Source organism: Mustela putorius, unplaced genomic scaffold, assembly GCF_011764305.1.
Source record: "Mustela putorius furo isolate JIRA1106 unplaced genomic scaffold, ASM1176430v1.1 tig00003898_pilon_pilon_pilon, whole genome shotgun sequence".
Classification (NCBI taxonomy): Eukaryota; Metazoa; Chordata; class Mammalia; order Carnivora; family Mustelidae; genus Mustela; species Mustela putorius.
This window is the reverse complement of record NW_025422047.1, coordinates 39029170-39044738: the sequence shown is the minus strand read 5'-3', so window position 1 is coordinate 39044738 and position 15569 is coordinate 39029170.

Genomic DNA, 15569 nt, shown 5'->3' with positions numbered 1-15569 from the left:
TGCAGATAGCCACTTGCTTACTGTATCAATTTTATTTTGCATTCCCCCCTGGTGTCTCCTCTTCTTACTAAGATGTCAGTCCTTCTGGATTAGGTCCCACTCCAACAATCTCATTTAACCCTAATTACCTTCCTAAAGGATCAGTCTCTAACCAGTCACATTGGAAGCTAGGGTTTGTTGGGAAACGGAGGTCATGAAAACTTACTGGGCTACCTATGAAGTTGCCTTTGGTCTATACTACCACCCTTATTAAGAATTAAAGAGCCCACAAAACCTGTCTGGGATTATCACCTTGTTTGAGACTATCTTTCCCTATTTCAGATTCAGAATATACTTATTTGCTCTGTTTTGTTCTGACTCACTTCCAGAATTCAGTATTTTTTATTTTATGGGGGAAGAAGAGGGGTCTTTCTACTATAGTACAAGAGGAAGGCTCACAGGCCAAACACCCTGTGACAGCTGCCAGGAGTATCTGCTAGCTGTGAAAACCTGTGGACACTATTAGAATTGATTTTGTTCTGTCTCTTCCGAGTATTGCTTTACCTGAACTTACTTGTTTTGTACTTCCCTTAGCAACCATAGTACCAAGATGCAGAGGACAGAAGTGTGTGGACTTCTACTCTTGGTGGCTGGCACTGTGATGATCTTTGTTAGTCTTCATGTAATGGTGTCCTCTTCTGACATAGACAACTGGTGTGTGATGTTTCTGCAAAAAGCCTTGAATACATGAATCTTAGGAGACACACAACTGGAACCTCAAGATACCTCAAAACTGAAAGTGAGGGGGCGCCTGGTGGCTCAGGGGGTTAAAGCCTCTGCCTTCGGCTTGGGTCATGATTCCAGGGCCCTGGAATTGAACCCCGCATAGGGCTCTCTGCTAAGCGGGGAGCCTGCTTCCTTCTCTATCCCTGCCTGCCTCTCTGCCTACTTCTGATCTCTGTCTGTCAAATAAATAAATAAAATCTCTTAAAAAACAAAACAAAACAAAACAAAAACTGAAAGTGAAGGAATGGAGAAGCATCTTTCATGCCAACGGACCTCAAAAGAAAGCTGGCGTAGCAATTCTTTTATCAGAAAAATTAGATTTTAAACTAAAGACTCTAGTCAGAGATAAGATGGACACTATGTCATTCTCAAAGGGTCTATCCACCAAGACGATCTAACAATTGCAAACATTTATGCCCCCAATACGGAAGCAGCCATATACATAAGCCAACTCTTAGTCAAAATACAGTCATACTGATATGAATACATTAATAGTAGGGGATCTTAACATGCCCTCAGTAACAGATCATCCAAGCAAAAAATCAATAAAGAAACAAAAGCTTTGAATGACACATTGACTAGATGGACCTCATAGATTTATACAGAACATTCCACTCTAAAACAATAGAAATCTCTTTCTTCTCAAGTGTACATGGAACTTTCTCCAGAATAGACCACATACTGGGTCACAAATCAAGGCCTCAACTGATACCAGAAGACTGAGATTATTCCCTGCATATTCTCAGACCACAAGCCTTTGAAACTGGAACTCAACCACAAGAAAATGTTTGGAAGGAATTCACACGTGGAAGCTAAAGACCACCCTGCTTAAGAATCTTTGGATCATAGGGGCGTCTGGGTGGCTCAGTGGGTTAAGCCACTGCCTTTGGCTCAGGCCATGATCTCAGGGTCGTGGGATCAAGTCCCACATCGGGCTCTCTGCTCGGCGGGGAGCCTGCTTCCCTTCCTCTCTCTCTCTGCCTGCCTCTCTGTCTACTTGTGATCTCTCTCTCTGTCAAATAAATAAATAAATAAATAATCTTTAAAAAAAAAGAATCTTTGGATCATAAACAATGAATGCTGGAACACTGAAAAGAAATAAAATAAAATAAAATGGACAGGAAAAAAAAATGTTTGGACCAACCAGGAAATCAAAAAAGAACTTAAACAATTCATGGAAACCAATGAGAATGAATACACATCAGTCCAAAACCTATGGGATAGGGCAAAGGCAGGCCTATGAAGGAAATATATAGCAATCCAAGCCTCACTCAAAAAAATTAAGAAATCCAGAATACTCCAGCTCTCTTTACATCTTAAAGAAATTTAAAACCAACAACAAATTAAACCAACCCCACACACATGAAGATTAGAGCAGAGATCAATGAGTTAGAAACTAGAGATATAATAGAACACATCAACAAAACTAGAAGCTATGTTTTTTTTTTTAAAATATCAATAATATTGATAAACCACTGGCCAAACTAATCCAAAAGAAATGAGAGAGGACCCAAATTAACAAAATTATAAATGAAAGGGTAGAGATCATGAATAACACCTAGGAAAAGGAAACAATCATCAGAAATTATTATCAACAGTTATATGTCAAAAAGTTAAGAAAACCAGACAAAATGGATGCATTCCTGGAAACCCATAAGCCTCCAAACTGAATCAGGAAGAAACTGAAAACCTGAATAAACCAATATCTAGAAATAAGATTGAAGCAGTGATCAAAACCTCCCAAAAAACAAGAGCCCAGGACCTGATGGATTCCCTGGAGAATTCTACCAAACATTCAAAGAAGAAATAATACCTATTCTCTGAAACTGTTTCAAAAAATAGGAACAGAAGGAAAACTTCCAGACTCTTTCTATGAAGCCAGCATTACCCTAATCCCCAAACCAGGCAAAGACCTCACTGAAAAGGAGAATTTCAGACCAATCTCCCTGATGAATACAGATGCCAAGATTCTCAACAAGATCCTAGCTAATAGGATCCAACACTACATTAAAAAGATTATGCACCATGACCTGGTGGGATTTATCCATGGTATGCAAGGGTCGATCAACACCTACAAATCAATCAATGTGACAGAACAAATCAATAAGAAAAGAGAGGAGAAGTACATGGTCCTCTTCATTAATGCAGAAAAAGCATTTGACAAGATACAGCACCCATTCCTGATTAAAAGATTCAAAATACAGGGAAACAAGGAACAGTCCTCACCTTCATAAAATCAATCTATGAAAACCCACAGTGAATATCATCCTCAACGGGGATAAGCTGACAACGTTCCCTTTGAGATCAGGAACATGACAAGGATGTACACTCTTGCCACTGTTGTTCAGTTGCTAGAAGTCCTAGCAACAGTAATCATATAAGAAAAAGAAATAAAAGATATTCGAATTGGCAGAGAAGAAGTCAAACTCTCTCTCTTTGTAGATGACATGATACTTTATATGGAAAACCCAAAGGATTCAACCCAAAAACTACTAGAACTCACGCAGCAATTCAGTAATGTGGCAGGATACAAAACCCATGTACAGAAATCAGTTGCTTTCTTATACACTAACATTGAAAATATAGAAGGGGAAATTAGAGAATCGATTCCATTTACTCTAGCACCAAGAACCATAAGATACCTGGGAATAAACCTAACCAAAGAGGTGTAGTTCCTAACCTGTATCCGAGGAACTACAAAACATTCATAAAAGGAATTGAAGAAGACGCAAAAAGATGGAAGAGCATTCCATGAATCGGGAATGTAGTGTCATTTGTGAATCATCGATGGAAAAGCATGCTCATGGAACGGGAAAAATAAACATTGTAAAAATGTCTATACTGCCTAGAGCAATCTATACTTTCAATGCCATCCTGATCAAAATTTCACTGGCATTTTTCAAAGAGCTGGAACAATCCATCCTAAAATTTGTATGGAACCAGAAGAGACCCCGAATTGCTAAGAAAAAGTTGAAAAAGAAAAACAAAAGTGGGGGCATCACATTGCCTGATTTCAACCTCTACTACAAAGCTATGATTACCAAGACAGCATGGTACTGGAACAAAAACAGACACATAGACCAGTGGAACAGAGAAGAGAGCCCAGATATGGACCCTCAACTCTATGGTCAAATAATCTTCGACAAAGTAGGAAAAATATACAGTGGAAAAAAGACAGTCTCTTCAATAAATGGTGCTGGGAAAATTGGACAGCTACATATAGGAGAATGAAACCCGACCATTCTCTTACACCATACATGAAGATAAACTTGAAATGGACAAAAGGCCTCAACATGAGACAGGAATCTATCAAAATCCTAGATGAGTACATAGGCAGTAATCTATTCAACACTGGCCACAGCAGCTTCTTTCACAATACATCTCCAAAGGCAAAGGGAACAAAAGTGAAAATGAACTTTTGGGATTTCATCAAGATCAAAAGCTTCTGCATAGCAAAGGAAACAGTCAACAAAACAAGAGGCAACCCATGGAATGGGAGAAGATATTTGCAAATGACACTACAGACAAAGGGCTGATATCCAAGATCTATAAAGAACTCCTCAAACTCAATCACACAAAACAGATAATCATGTCAAGAAATGGGCAGAAGACATGAAGAGACACTTGTCCAAAGAAGACATACAAATGGTAAACAGACACATGAAAAAACATTCATCAACACTAGCCATCAGGGAGATTCAAATCAAAACCAAATTGAGATACTACCTTACACCAGTTAGAATGGTCAAAATCATTGTCAAAACAAAATCTTGTCAAAACAAGAAGTGTTGGAGAGTATACGGAAAAAGGGGAGCCCTCTTATACCATTGGTGAGAATGCAAGTTGGTGAAGCCCAGCCACTTTGGAAAACAGTGTGGAGATTCCTTAAGAAATTAAAAATAGAGCTACCCCTACCCTATGACACTGCAATTGCACTACTGGGCATTTATCCCAAATATACAGAGGTAGTGAAAAGAAGGGCCATATGTACCCTAATGTTCATAGCAGCAATGGCCACAGTTGCCAAGCTGTGGGAAGAGCCAAGATGCCCTTTAACAGATGAATGAATAAAGAAGATATGGTCCATATATACAAAGGAATATTATGCCTCCATCAGAAAGGATGAATACCCAACTTGTGCATCAACATGGACGGGACTGGAAGAGATTTTGCTGAGTGAAGTAAGTCAAGCAGAGAGAGTCAATTATCATATGGTTTCACTTAACTTTTTTAGCATAAGGAATAACATGGAGGACACTGAGAGTTGGAGAGAAGTGAGTTGGGGGAAATTAGAGGGGGGAGACAAACCATGAGAGACTGTGGACTCTGAGAAACAAACTGAGGGTTTTGAACGGGATGAGGGTGAGGGGTTGGGTCAGCCTGGTGGTGGGTATTAAGGAGGGCACATACTGCATGGAGTACTGGGTGGGGTACATAAACAATGAATCTCGGAACACTGAATTAAAAAATATATATATATTTTAAAAAGTCAAACTTAAAATTGTTTAAAAAGCAGAAAAAAATAAACTATCACAAAATTGCCACTAAATGTAAAAAATAATAAATACCAGGAAAGATAATTAAAATCTATTTAAACAGGGACTTCTTCAAAACTTTTTATTGAAATAAAAAGAATCTTTGACATAGACTAGAAAAAAGCATAGGCAAAGATAAAATAAACATTTTCTCAAGTTTAGCCTAAAGTTAGGTTATCAAAAACAGGAAAAGATATCAAAATTTAAAAATGATAATCAAGTGAATAAATAAAAGAATGGGCACAGAAATAAGAGGATTTACGATTTAAAGGAAAATCATTTAAGAAGCTTCACCTAATAGAGTACAGATAACTGCTTTGATATTTACAAAACTGCAATAGCACCAAACCATAAGTGACTCTTAATCTCACAACAAACTGAGGGTTGCCGGGGGGAGGGGGTTTGGGAGAAGGGGGTGGGATTATGGACATTGGGGAGGGTATGTGATTTGGTGAGTGCTGTGAAGTGTGTAAACCTGGTGATTCACAGACCTGTACCCCTGGGGATAAAAATATATGTTTATAAAAAATAAAAAATTTAAAAAAAAAAAAATTATTAGCAACTGAAAGTTAGTTAATGATATAGAAAACAGTAAGAAGTGAGACCTTTAATGTTAAAACAAAAGTGATATAAAAGTTTAGACTAATAAAACTGATAACTGTACAGTGCTCAAAAATTTAGAAAGGCCTTTTAACAAGTCCTTACTTCCTTAAAACATGGCTTACAACATTTTTATATTTTTTATATTTCAGATTCTTCGTGTGCAGATTGTGCCTTGTTGCCTTTCATTATATTTCATTTTTCCTACAAATACAAGAAAGGAATTATAAATATAAAATTGTTCTTTTGGTTTTGCAAAAAATTGTTAATTCAAGTTCAATGAGGCCAAGAACCATTTTATTTACATCTATATCCACTTTATGTATCACTGATTTGTAAATATATACATATATATATATATATATATATATATATATATATATAAACTGGTGGCCTTGAGGTTTCAGATAGCAGTGTTGTAAAATAGATGATTTATTTTATCTAGTCACAAATAATTTATAAACTCAAGTATGATTCATCATATGATTTTATGGGATTATGCATTTATATGTTATATTTCTTTTTTTTCTTTTTAAAGAGAGCGTGAGTGAGCAGAGTTGGGGGTAGAAGCAGAGGGACAGGGAATCTAAAGCGGCTCCACATCCAGCGTAGAACCCAAGGTGGGGCTTGATCTCAGAATGCTTAACTGAAATTAAGAGTCTCACACTTAACCAACTGAACTGTCCAGGAGCCCCATACGGTATATTTCTAAAATAAAATGATAGGTGTGTAATAAAAGGAGAACAATTGTAATACAATACAAAGCTATTTTCTTTAGTAAATCTACTTCTTAGCAGGAGATTAACGATTTATTGAAATTCTCCCCAAAATAAATTAATCTGTGACATCTGTCACTTCCAAGATTTAATATTTTTTGTTTTGTTTTTACTGTTTTGAAGCTGAAAGTTCAACAAATGGCCAGAATATCAGCATTATAAATTCCTGAAGCCCCAAGTTCCCTGCTGCAGTATCATTCTGAGAACTGTCTCCTTGGATTTTTTTTTTAAGATTTTATTTATTTATTTGACAGTCAGAGATCACGAGTTGGCAGAGAGGCAGGCAGAGAGAGGAAGGAAAGCAAGCTCCGTGATGAGCAGAAAGCCCAATGTGAGGTTCGATCCCAGGAACTCTGGGATCATGACCTGAGCTGAAGCAGTGGCTTAACCCACTGAGCTACCCAGGTGCCACTGTCTTCTTGGATTTGAGCTTAGTATCATCATATGCCTCCTTTGGCTTTGCACTAAAATCTTTCTCAAGGCTCCCTTATTTAAAATGACAGATTAATCTCCCTAAGGAATACAAGAGTCTCATCATCTGTAAATACATGTGATTTTCCCATCTCACATTCATATTAATAAACAATAATTCCAAAAGCTGTTTATTCCTGAAAAAAGGGAAAACAACAAAAGGCTATTCCCTCACATAAAGAATCAGTTTCACTTTAACATACATACTGACAGTGTGAATCCAGTGAGGGAGAATTTTTTCAGACTGAAATTTCTTATTAGTAAAACTGCATTTTAGTAACTAATTTAAACATAATCAAGTTTGAATCTCTTAGATATTTAAAACATTCGTACTGTGTAGCTATATACTTTTTACATCCCAGAGCTAGGTTATATAAAACATATCTATGGAGAATTCTGGGGGAGCACTTGGTAGCTCAGTCTGTTGAACCTCTGTCATTGGCTCAGGTCATAATCCCAGGATTCTGGAATCAAGTCCCGCATGGGGCTTCCTGATCAGCCCAGAACCTGCTTCTCCCTCTCCTTCTGCCCTCCCCCCAATTCATGCTATCTCCTTCTCTCAAATAAATAAATAAAATCTTTAAAAAATATATATGGAGAATTCTGAACATAAACCAGAGGCCAAAGCTGAGCTGATCAGAATGGAAGAAGATGAGAAATACATAAAAAAATAAAACTAGGTTTCTCAGTATAACTTAAAGCACAGCCAAAAAAAAAAAAAAAAAGATAGAGAGAGACAAAAGGAAAGAGAAAGAAGGAAAGAAGAGAAGAGAAGAGGAAAAAAAGAGAGAGAGAAGAGGAAAGAAAAGAAAAACTGTCCCAGACAAAAGAAATTCTTTTCCTTTTTTTCTGAATATATTTAAATGAGATCACATGCCTATAAACCTGAGTGGAATTAAGAAGTAACTACAAGATTTGCATAAAGCCAGTATATTGAATATAAGGTGTTTTCGAGCCATAAATTTAAAATAAGAATTGCAAATAGGATATTAGCATTTTTCTGAATCTAGAACAAAGGTTTAGTTTTTATAATGCTTTTTTTCCTCTCATTTCTGAGATTCTCCTTTTTGTTCCAATATCCAATTTTCTACTTCATTTCACACTCATATGTATTCCTGGTTTATCCTTTAGAATTATATAGCCTCTGCTATTTCTTCATCTCCCACCATTTCCCACCCAGTTACCGCCATTCTTATTGTGAGTTTTCAATGAATCTGATATGCTTTACATATAAAGAAGGCAGGGGTGCCTGGGTGGCTCAGTGGGTTAAAGCCTCTGCCTTAGGCTCAGGTCATGAGCCCCGCATCAGGCTCTCTGCTCAGCGGGGTGCCTGCTTCCTCCTCTCTCTCTGCCTGCCTCTCTGCTTACTTGTGATCTCTGTCTGTCAAATAAATAAATAAAATCTTAAAAAAAATCAAAGGTAAACATTAATGTTCATGGTTCATGATTAACTTAAATATAAATTGTTTAAGAGCCAAATTTTCAACTAATATTTCTTTTAAAGATTTTATTTATTTGTCAGAGAGAGAGAGCAAGAAAGAGAGAGCACAAGCAGGGGTAGTGGCAGGCAGAGGGAGAAGCAGGGTCCCCAATGAGGAAGGAGGCAGATGCAGACTGGATTCAATGACCCTGGGGATCATGACCTGAGCTGAAGGGAGATGCTTTAACCCACTGAGTCATGCAGGCATCTCAAAATTTCAATTAACATTAAAGTTAAATCTGAAAACCTAGTTTTGACTTTAAACTATAAATAGAAACTAGAAACTACAGCTGTACCATTGAAATTTGATCCATAATAAAACAATAACATTAGCTACATTTTTAATATATGCATCTCTCTATTTGTGTTAAAAAAAATAAAATGTCTCTTACAAACAAATCTCAGTGTTTTTGAGGAGAATGGTTTAGTGTTTGGTCCTAATGTAGGAAAATTAATACATGGAATCATGTAAATCTATGCAGAGATATAAAAGTCACCTTAATTGCACTGACATGAACAAAAGTACAAGGGAAATTATTTAAAAAGTTTGCAGAGCTCTCACCACCCAATTGGCAGACAAATTAGTCTGAAAAACTGCTATAATACACACAAGAAATATATATTCTTCCCTCTAACGTCCCTTGACTTAAAAAATATATATCATATATTTAATATATAGTATATTTCTAGCCATAGCTATCTCTATTGAAAGCCATTTTTTCTTTGCATTAAGAAAAATAGCATTAAAACTACTGTACCACTGTGTTAAATGACTTTGCTTTTCTCTAAATTTTCCAATAATGACCTGAAAATATTTTAAACAAGCTAAGTTACAGTCAATTGTTGATCAAACTATTTGTTCAACTTGCTTTGACATTTGAGTTTTCAAATTTGAAAACTTCATTGCAAAAGTGCCGCATGATTACAGGGAAAGGTGTTTAAGAGCAATTAACTTTGTTCAAACTCTTAGGGCATATAAAAACAATATATCTTAACTTTAGCTTCTTTTGGTATAAAATGAAAACAAATGTACCTAGATTCCATGGGATACTCTTGAGATTAAATTACAAAACAAAACAAAACACACACACAATAAAACACACCTATGGGATGACTTTTACAATGTCTAGCACATGGTCATTTGACTATGAAATGAAGACTGCATCTTGTACCTTAGGTATGATGCCTACAGATACACTTTTAAAAATAAGCCAATACATTACAGAGAGTGATTGTGTTATTTGCAACAACTAATACTGTGAGCAATTTAAGTATCTTCAATATGTATTAAGTTATGCTTCCCTTAATTATGAATATAGATGATAGGCTTTCTACTTCAATGGCTTTAATTTAGGGTTAAAGTATAGTTAAATTATGGTACCATCATAAAATAGAATATCATGCATTATTAATGAGGAAGAAAGCTCTGTATGTACCGATAAAGAAATATCTCTATCACATAAGCAAAAATAATGAGGTACAGAATCATGGCCATCATCACATGTAGTTCCCTAAGCTGTATACTATACAACTATGGAGAACTCCAGGTAAGTTGCATTGCTCTCCATGGGTTTCCAATCTGTGTAAATAAAATATACCTTTTTTTTAACATATCAGATTATTGTCCTATTGCTGTTGTAACAAATTGCCAAAATTACCAAAAAATTAGTGACTTAAAACAACATAAATTGACTACCTCAAAGTTGTGGAGGTAAGAATTCTAAATTGGTCTCAGATGGCTACAACAAAAGTGTCTGCAGTGCTGCATTTTTTCTGGAGTCTTTTTTTTTTTTAATTTTTTATTTTTTATAAACATATATTTTTATCCCCAGGGGTACAGGTCTGTGAATCACCAGCTTTACACACTTCACAGCACTCACCAAAGCACATACCCTCCCCAATGTCCATAATCCCACCCCCTTGTCCCAAACCCCCTCCCCCCAGCAACCCTCAGTTTGTTTTGTGAGATTAAGAGTCACTTATGGTTTGTCTCCCTCCCAATCCCATCTTCCTTCATTTATTCTTCTCCTACCCACTTAAGCCCCCACGTTGCATCACCACTTCCTCATATCAGGGAGATCATATGATAGTTGTCTTTCTCTGCTTGACTTATTTCGCTAAGCATGATACGCTCTAGTTCCATCCATGTTGTCGCAAATGGCAAGATTTCATTTCTTTTGATGGCTGCATAGTATTCATAAGAGAATAATTTCCCTTGTCTTTTCCAGCTTTTAGAAACTACTTGTATGTTTAGCTTGTAGTCTTTTCTCTTCCTCTTTGAAGCTGGTAATCATAAAGCAAGTCCTTCTTGTGCTGCCATCTCTCTTATTCTTTTTTCTGCCTCCCTCTCTCACTTGTAAGGACTCTTGTGATTATACTGAGAACAGCCAAATAATCTCAACATTTTAAGAATATTTCAAAAATAAGTTTATCTTCTCAAGGTCAGCTGATGAGTACCCTAATTTTGTTTGCAACCTAATATCTCTTTTCCACGTAACTTAAGATGTTCACAAATTCTGGAAATAAAGGCATGGATGTCTCCGGGAGGCCATTATTTTGTCTACTGCAGGTTTCACTGGCCTTAAATAGGATAGTATCATTAGTGGATTCATTGGGGGAGAAGATATTTCCTTTTTAAGACTTTATTTTTTACTTTCTGCATAATTATGAATTTTTTTGAATCATGTATGTACATTTTGTAATTTAAAATGCAATATTTTTGTACTTGCTGACTTCAAATGCCCAATTATGTATAAAAATACTTCTTTATGAATAGAGATACCCTATGACCCAGCAATTGCACTACTGGGTATTTACTCCAAAATATACAAATGTAGTGACCCGAAGGGGCACGTGCACCCAAATGTTTTTAGCAGCAATGTCCACAATAGCCAAACTATGGAAAGAGCCCAGATGTCCATCAACAGAGGAATTGTGGCTGATACACGCACATGCATGCGCGCGGCAAACGTGCGCGCGCACACACAAACACGGAATACTATGCAGCCATCAAAAAACTGAAATCCTGCCATTTCCAACAATGTGGATAGAACTAGAAGGTATTATGCTAAGCAAAATAAGTCAATCAGAGAAAGACAGTTATCATGTGATCTCACTGATATGAGGAATTTGAGAGGCAGAGTGGGGATGGTGAGGAAAGGGAGGGAAAAATGAAACAAAATGGGATCTGTGTGGGGGGAAACAAACCATAAGAGACTTTAATCTCAGGAAACAAACTGAGGGTTGCTGGGGGATAGGGGAGAGGGATGGGGTGGCTGGGTGTTGGACACTGGGGAGGGTACGTGCTATGGTGAGTGCTATGAATTATATAAGACTGAAGATTCACAGACCTGTACCCCTGAAACAAATAATACATTACATGTTAATAAAAAAAATACTTCTTTATGTATATTATCACCCCATATCCAACCAGGACGTGAATGACAAGGGGCAGCTCTTGATTGAGGTTTTCTTTTATGCTTTTCCTGAATGAGAAGCACTATATTTAGAAATCCACCTAACACTGACAAACCTGATGAAGTATTGGTATAAAAAAGGAAACAAAATGTCAAATACATCTTAGTATATGTCATTCTAAGTGTCCATGAACAAGTGTGAAATGACAATGTAAAACAAAACAAAACAAAACAAAACAAACAAACAAACAAAAATGTGTTAAAGGGATGCCTGGGTGACTCATTCTGGTAAGCTTCTGCCTTCAGCTCAGGTCATGATTCTACAGTCCTAGGATCCAGTCCTCCATCGCTGCCTGTGCTTGCTGCTCCCCCTGCTTGTGCACACACTTGCACTCTCTCTCAATCTCTCTTTGACAAATAATAAAATCTTTTTTTTTTAATCTTTAAAATAAATGTGCTAAAGTAGAAAACATTAAGGTTTTTTTTTAATGATTCTGCTTTGTAGTTTTTAGTCATTTTCCTATTTTAAATTTACATGTGGCTTTGTTTTTGTCCTCTTTCTGCAACTTCAACTAAACATATATTCACTTTTTTACGTATTGCTTGAATATTTATATTGTGTATTTCATAATTTTTTGGACAGTTCTTTTTTAATGTCTAGCTATTTTTATATTTTGCTAATTTTTTTAAGATGCCAAGCACAGTATCAAATTTTGTTGAAAATAATGATGGCTCTGGGTAATTTTATCTTCCTCCAGAAGTAATCTGCTTAACTTTTGGCAGAGAATTTTGCTCAAGGCAGAAAGAACTGAGTCAAAGCAAGGCTTTCTTCCTTTGAGATCTGGTTCTTTCCTGTCCTTCCTTACTTCTAGGGTACAGCAGCAGTGCCACAATGAGAGCCTTTGTTCTTTACCAGGCCCCTCTCCTTGGTGTCCTGTAAACCATTTTTTCCCCTCTAGTTCGTGTAAGTCAGCTTGCCTCCTAGCCTTTACACTGACACTTTTACTTTAGAATTCATAATTGCCTCAAGGAGAAAAACATCTAACCGTTGGATTTAACTCTCTTGGTTCACCTCTTTATCTCATTTAGAAAAAGTTCATTCACTGCCTTGGGAGTAGCTCCTCTGTGCCTTCAGACAGATGTTTCTATTTGTTCCCCCAGATTTTCTGGCTGTTCTCAGAAAGACATTAGCTTCAAGCAACATAAGCAGTTAAGTTATTGTCTGAAGGAGATAACTGATTATAATTTAACAAAAGACAGCAATACACATTTATTATTAAAAAAATTAGAAGCTAAAAAAAGAAACTCTAAGTATGTAAAAATAAAACTAAAAACACCAAAAATTAAATAACACCTAATCACTAAGAAAAAAACACATCAGCTCTATCACCATGGAGTTAACGACTTAAAGGCTTCTTTTATATATATTTTTCATTTAATAACTCACATCATCAAATGAATAATCATAAAAAGCCCAGTATTTTCTACTTGAGTTTTTTCTTCTCCATTGTTAAGAGTCCTCATCCAATATTAAATTATGCAAACATGATCTAAATTTATCAGTCCTGTTTTCCAAAATAGGCAACCTAAAAGGGTTTCACTAGTTCATAAGTAAAAACAAACAAGGTCACCTGGGTGGCTCAGTCTGTAAGCATCCGGAATCTTGGTTTTGGTTCAGGTCAGGATCTCATGGTTGTGAGACGGAGGCCTGCACTAGGCTCCTAGCTGATTGGAGAGTTTGCTTGAAGATCCCCTCCCTCTGTTCCTCCCTCTACTAGCTCAAGCTTGTATCCTCTCTCTCTCTCTCTATCTCTCTCATTGTCAAATAAATAAATAAATAAATCTTTAAAGGAAAAAAAAAATTATACGCTATTGTTGCAGGGGCTGTCTTACACAGTATCTAAGTTGTAAATATGTCCTACACAATTGGATATTTCATTTTTCTCATCTATAGTAATTCTATTTGATCAAGGATTTGCCTCTGGAAGGCTACAGTTTAACTACAGTGACTAAGGGTTAACTGCCATCTGGACCACTCCTCTGAATATATTTTAATCATCTACTGTTTAAGCCAGTTTCTCATTCTACGTCTAGATTCTATTGTCAGTCTTAGGTCAGTAGTACAGATTCTGCCTTTCCACGGCTGAGGGCCTCTGACATCTTGTGTTTTTGTTTGTTCTGGCAATAAATCCCAGTTGCTACAAAAGGGACAGAGTCTGATTATATCTTTTTTTTTTTTTTTTTTTTACTAAAAGTTTACTACCTTCTTTCCTCATTTCTTTGCAGTATTCTCATTCAAAGTTGTGCAAATTTACTAATCTCTTCCTTAGCTAACATCAAAAGTCTATCAGAGATAGACTACCCATGAAAAGTCCATAGAGATAATATAAAATCACTCACCTAAAGACATCACATATTGTTCAGGCTATAACCAGAATGATCATTTAAAATTGTATTTATAAACTAAAATTATTATCCAAATCAAACTTTAACTCCTTCACCATCTTTCTGATACACACAGCATAGAGTTAACATTCATTAACATAGCCCAGAAAAGCCTCCATGTTAAGCCCCTACCTAAATTTTTCATTTCATTTCATATCAGGTCTTTTCTTAAACTCTGCACACTGCTCTCAATTACCTCATTCTTAACTCACTTCTTCCTTCCTTCTCACCTTTTTTTTTTTTTTAAATATAATTTTTTATTTTTTATAAACATGTATTTTTATCCCCAGGGGTACAGGTCTGTGAATCACCAGGTTTACACACTTCACAGCACTCACCAAAGCACATACCCTCCCCAATGTCCATAATCCCACCCTCTTCTCCCAAACCCCCTCCCCCCAGCAACCCTCAGTTTGTTTTGTGAGATTAAGAGTCACTTATGGTTTGTCTCCCTCCCAATCCCATCTTGTTTCATTTATTCTTCTCCTACCCACTTAAGCCCCCATGTTGCAACACCACTTCCTCATATCAGGGAGATCATATGATAGTTGTCTTTCTCCGCCTGACTTATTTCGCTAAGCATGATACGCTCTAGTTCCATCCATGTTGTCGCAAATGGCAAGATTTCATTTCTTTTGATGGCTGCATAGTATTCCATTGTGTATATATACCACATCTTCTTGATCCATTCATCTGTTGATGGACATCTAGGTTCTTTCCATAGTTTGGCTATTGTGGACATTGCTGCTATAAACATTCGAGTACACGTGCCCCTTTGGATCACTACGTTTGTATCTTTAGGGTAAATACCCAATAGTGCAATTGCTGGGTAATAGGGCAGTTCTATTTTCAACATTTTGAGGAACCTCCATGCTGTTTTCCAGAGAAGTTGCACCAGCTTGCATTCCCACCAACAGTGTAGGAGGGTTCCCCTTTCTCCGCATCCTCGCCAGCATCTGTCATTTCCTGACTTGTTGATTTTAGCCATTCTGACTGGTGTGAGGTGATATCGCATTGTGGTTTTGATTTGTATTTCCCTGATGCCGAGTGATATGGAGCACTTTTTCATGTGTCTGTTGGC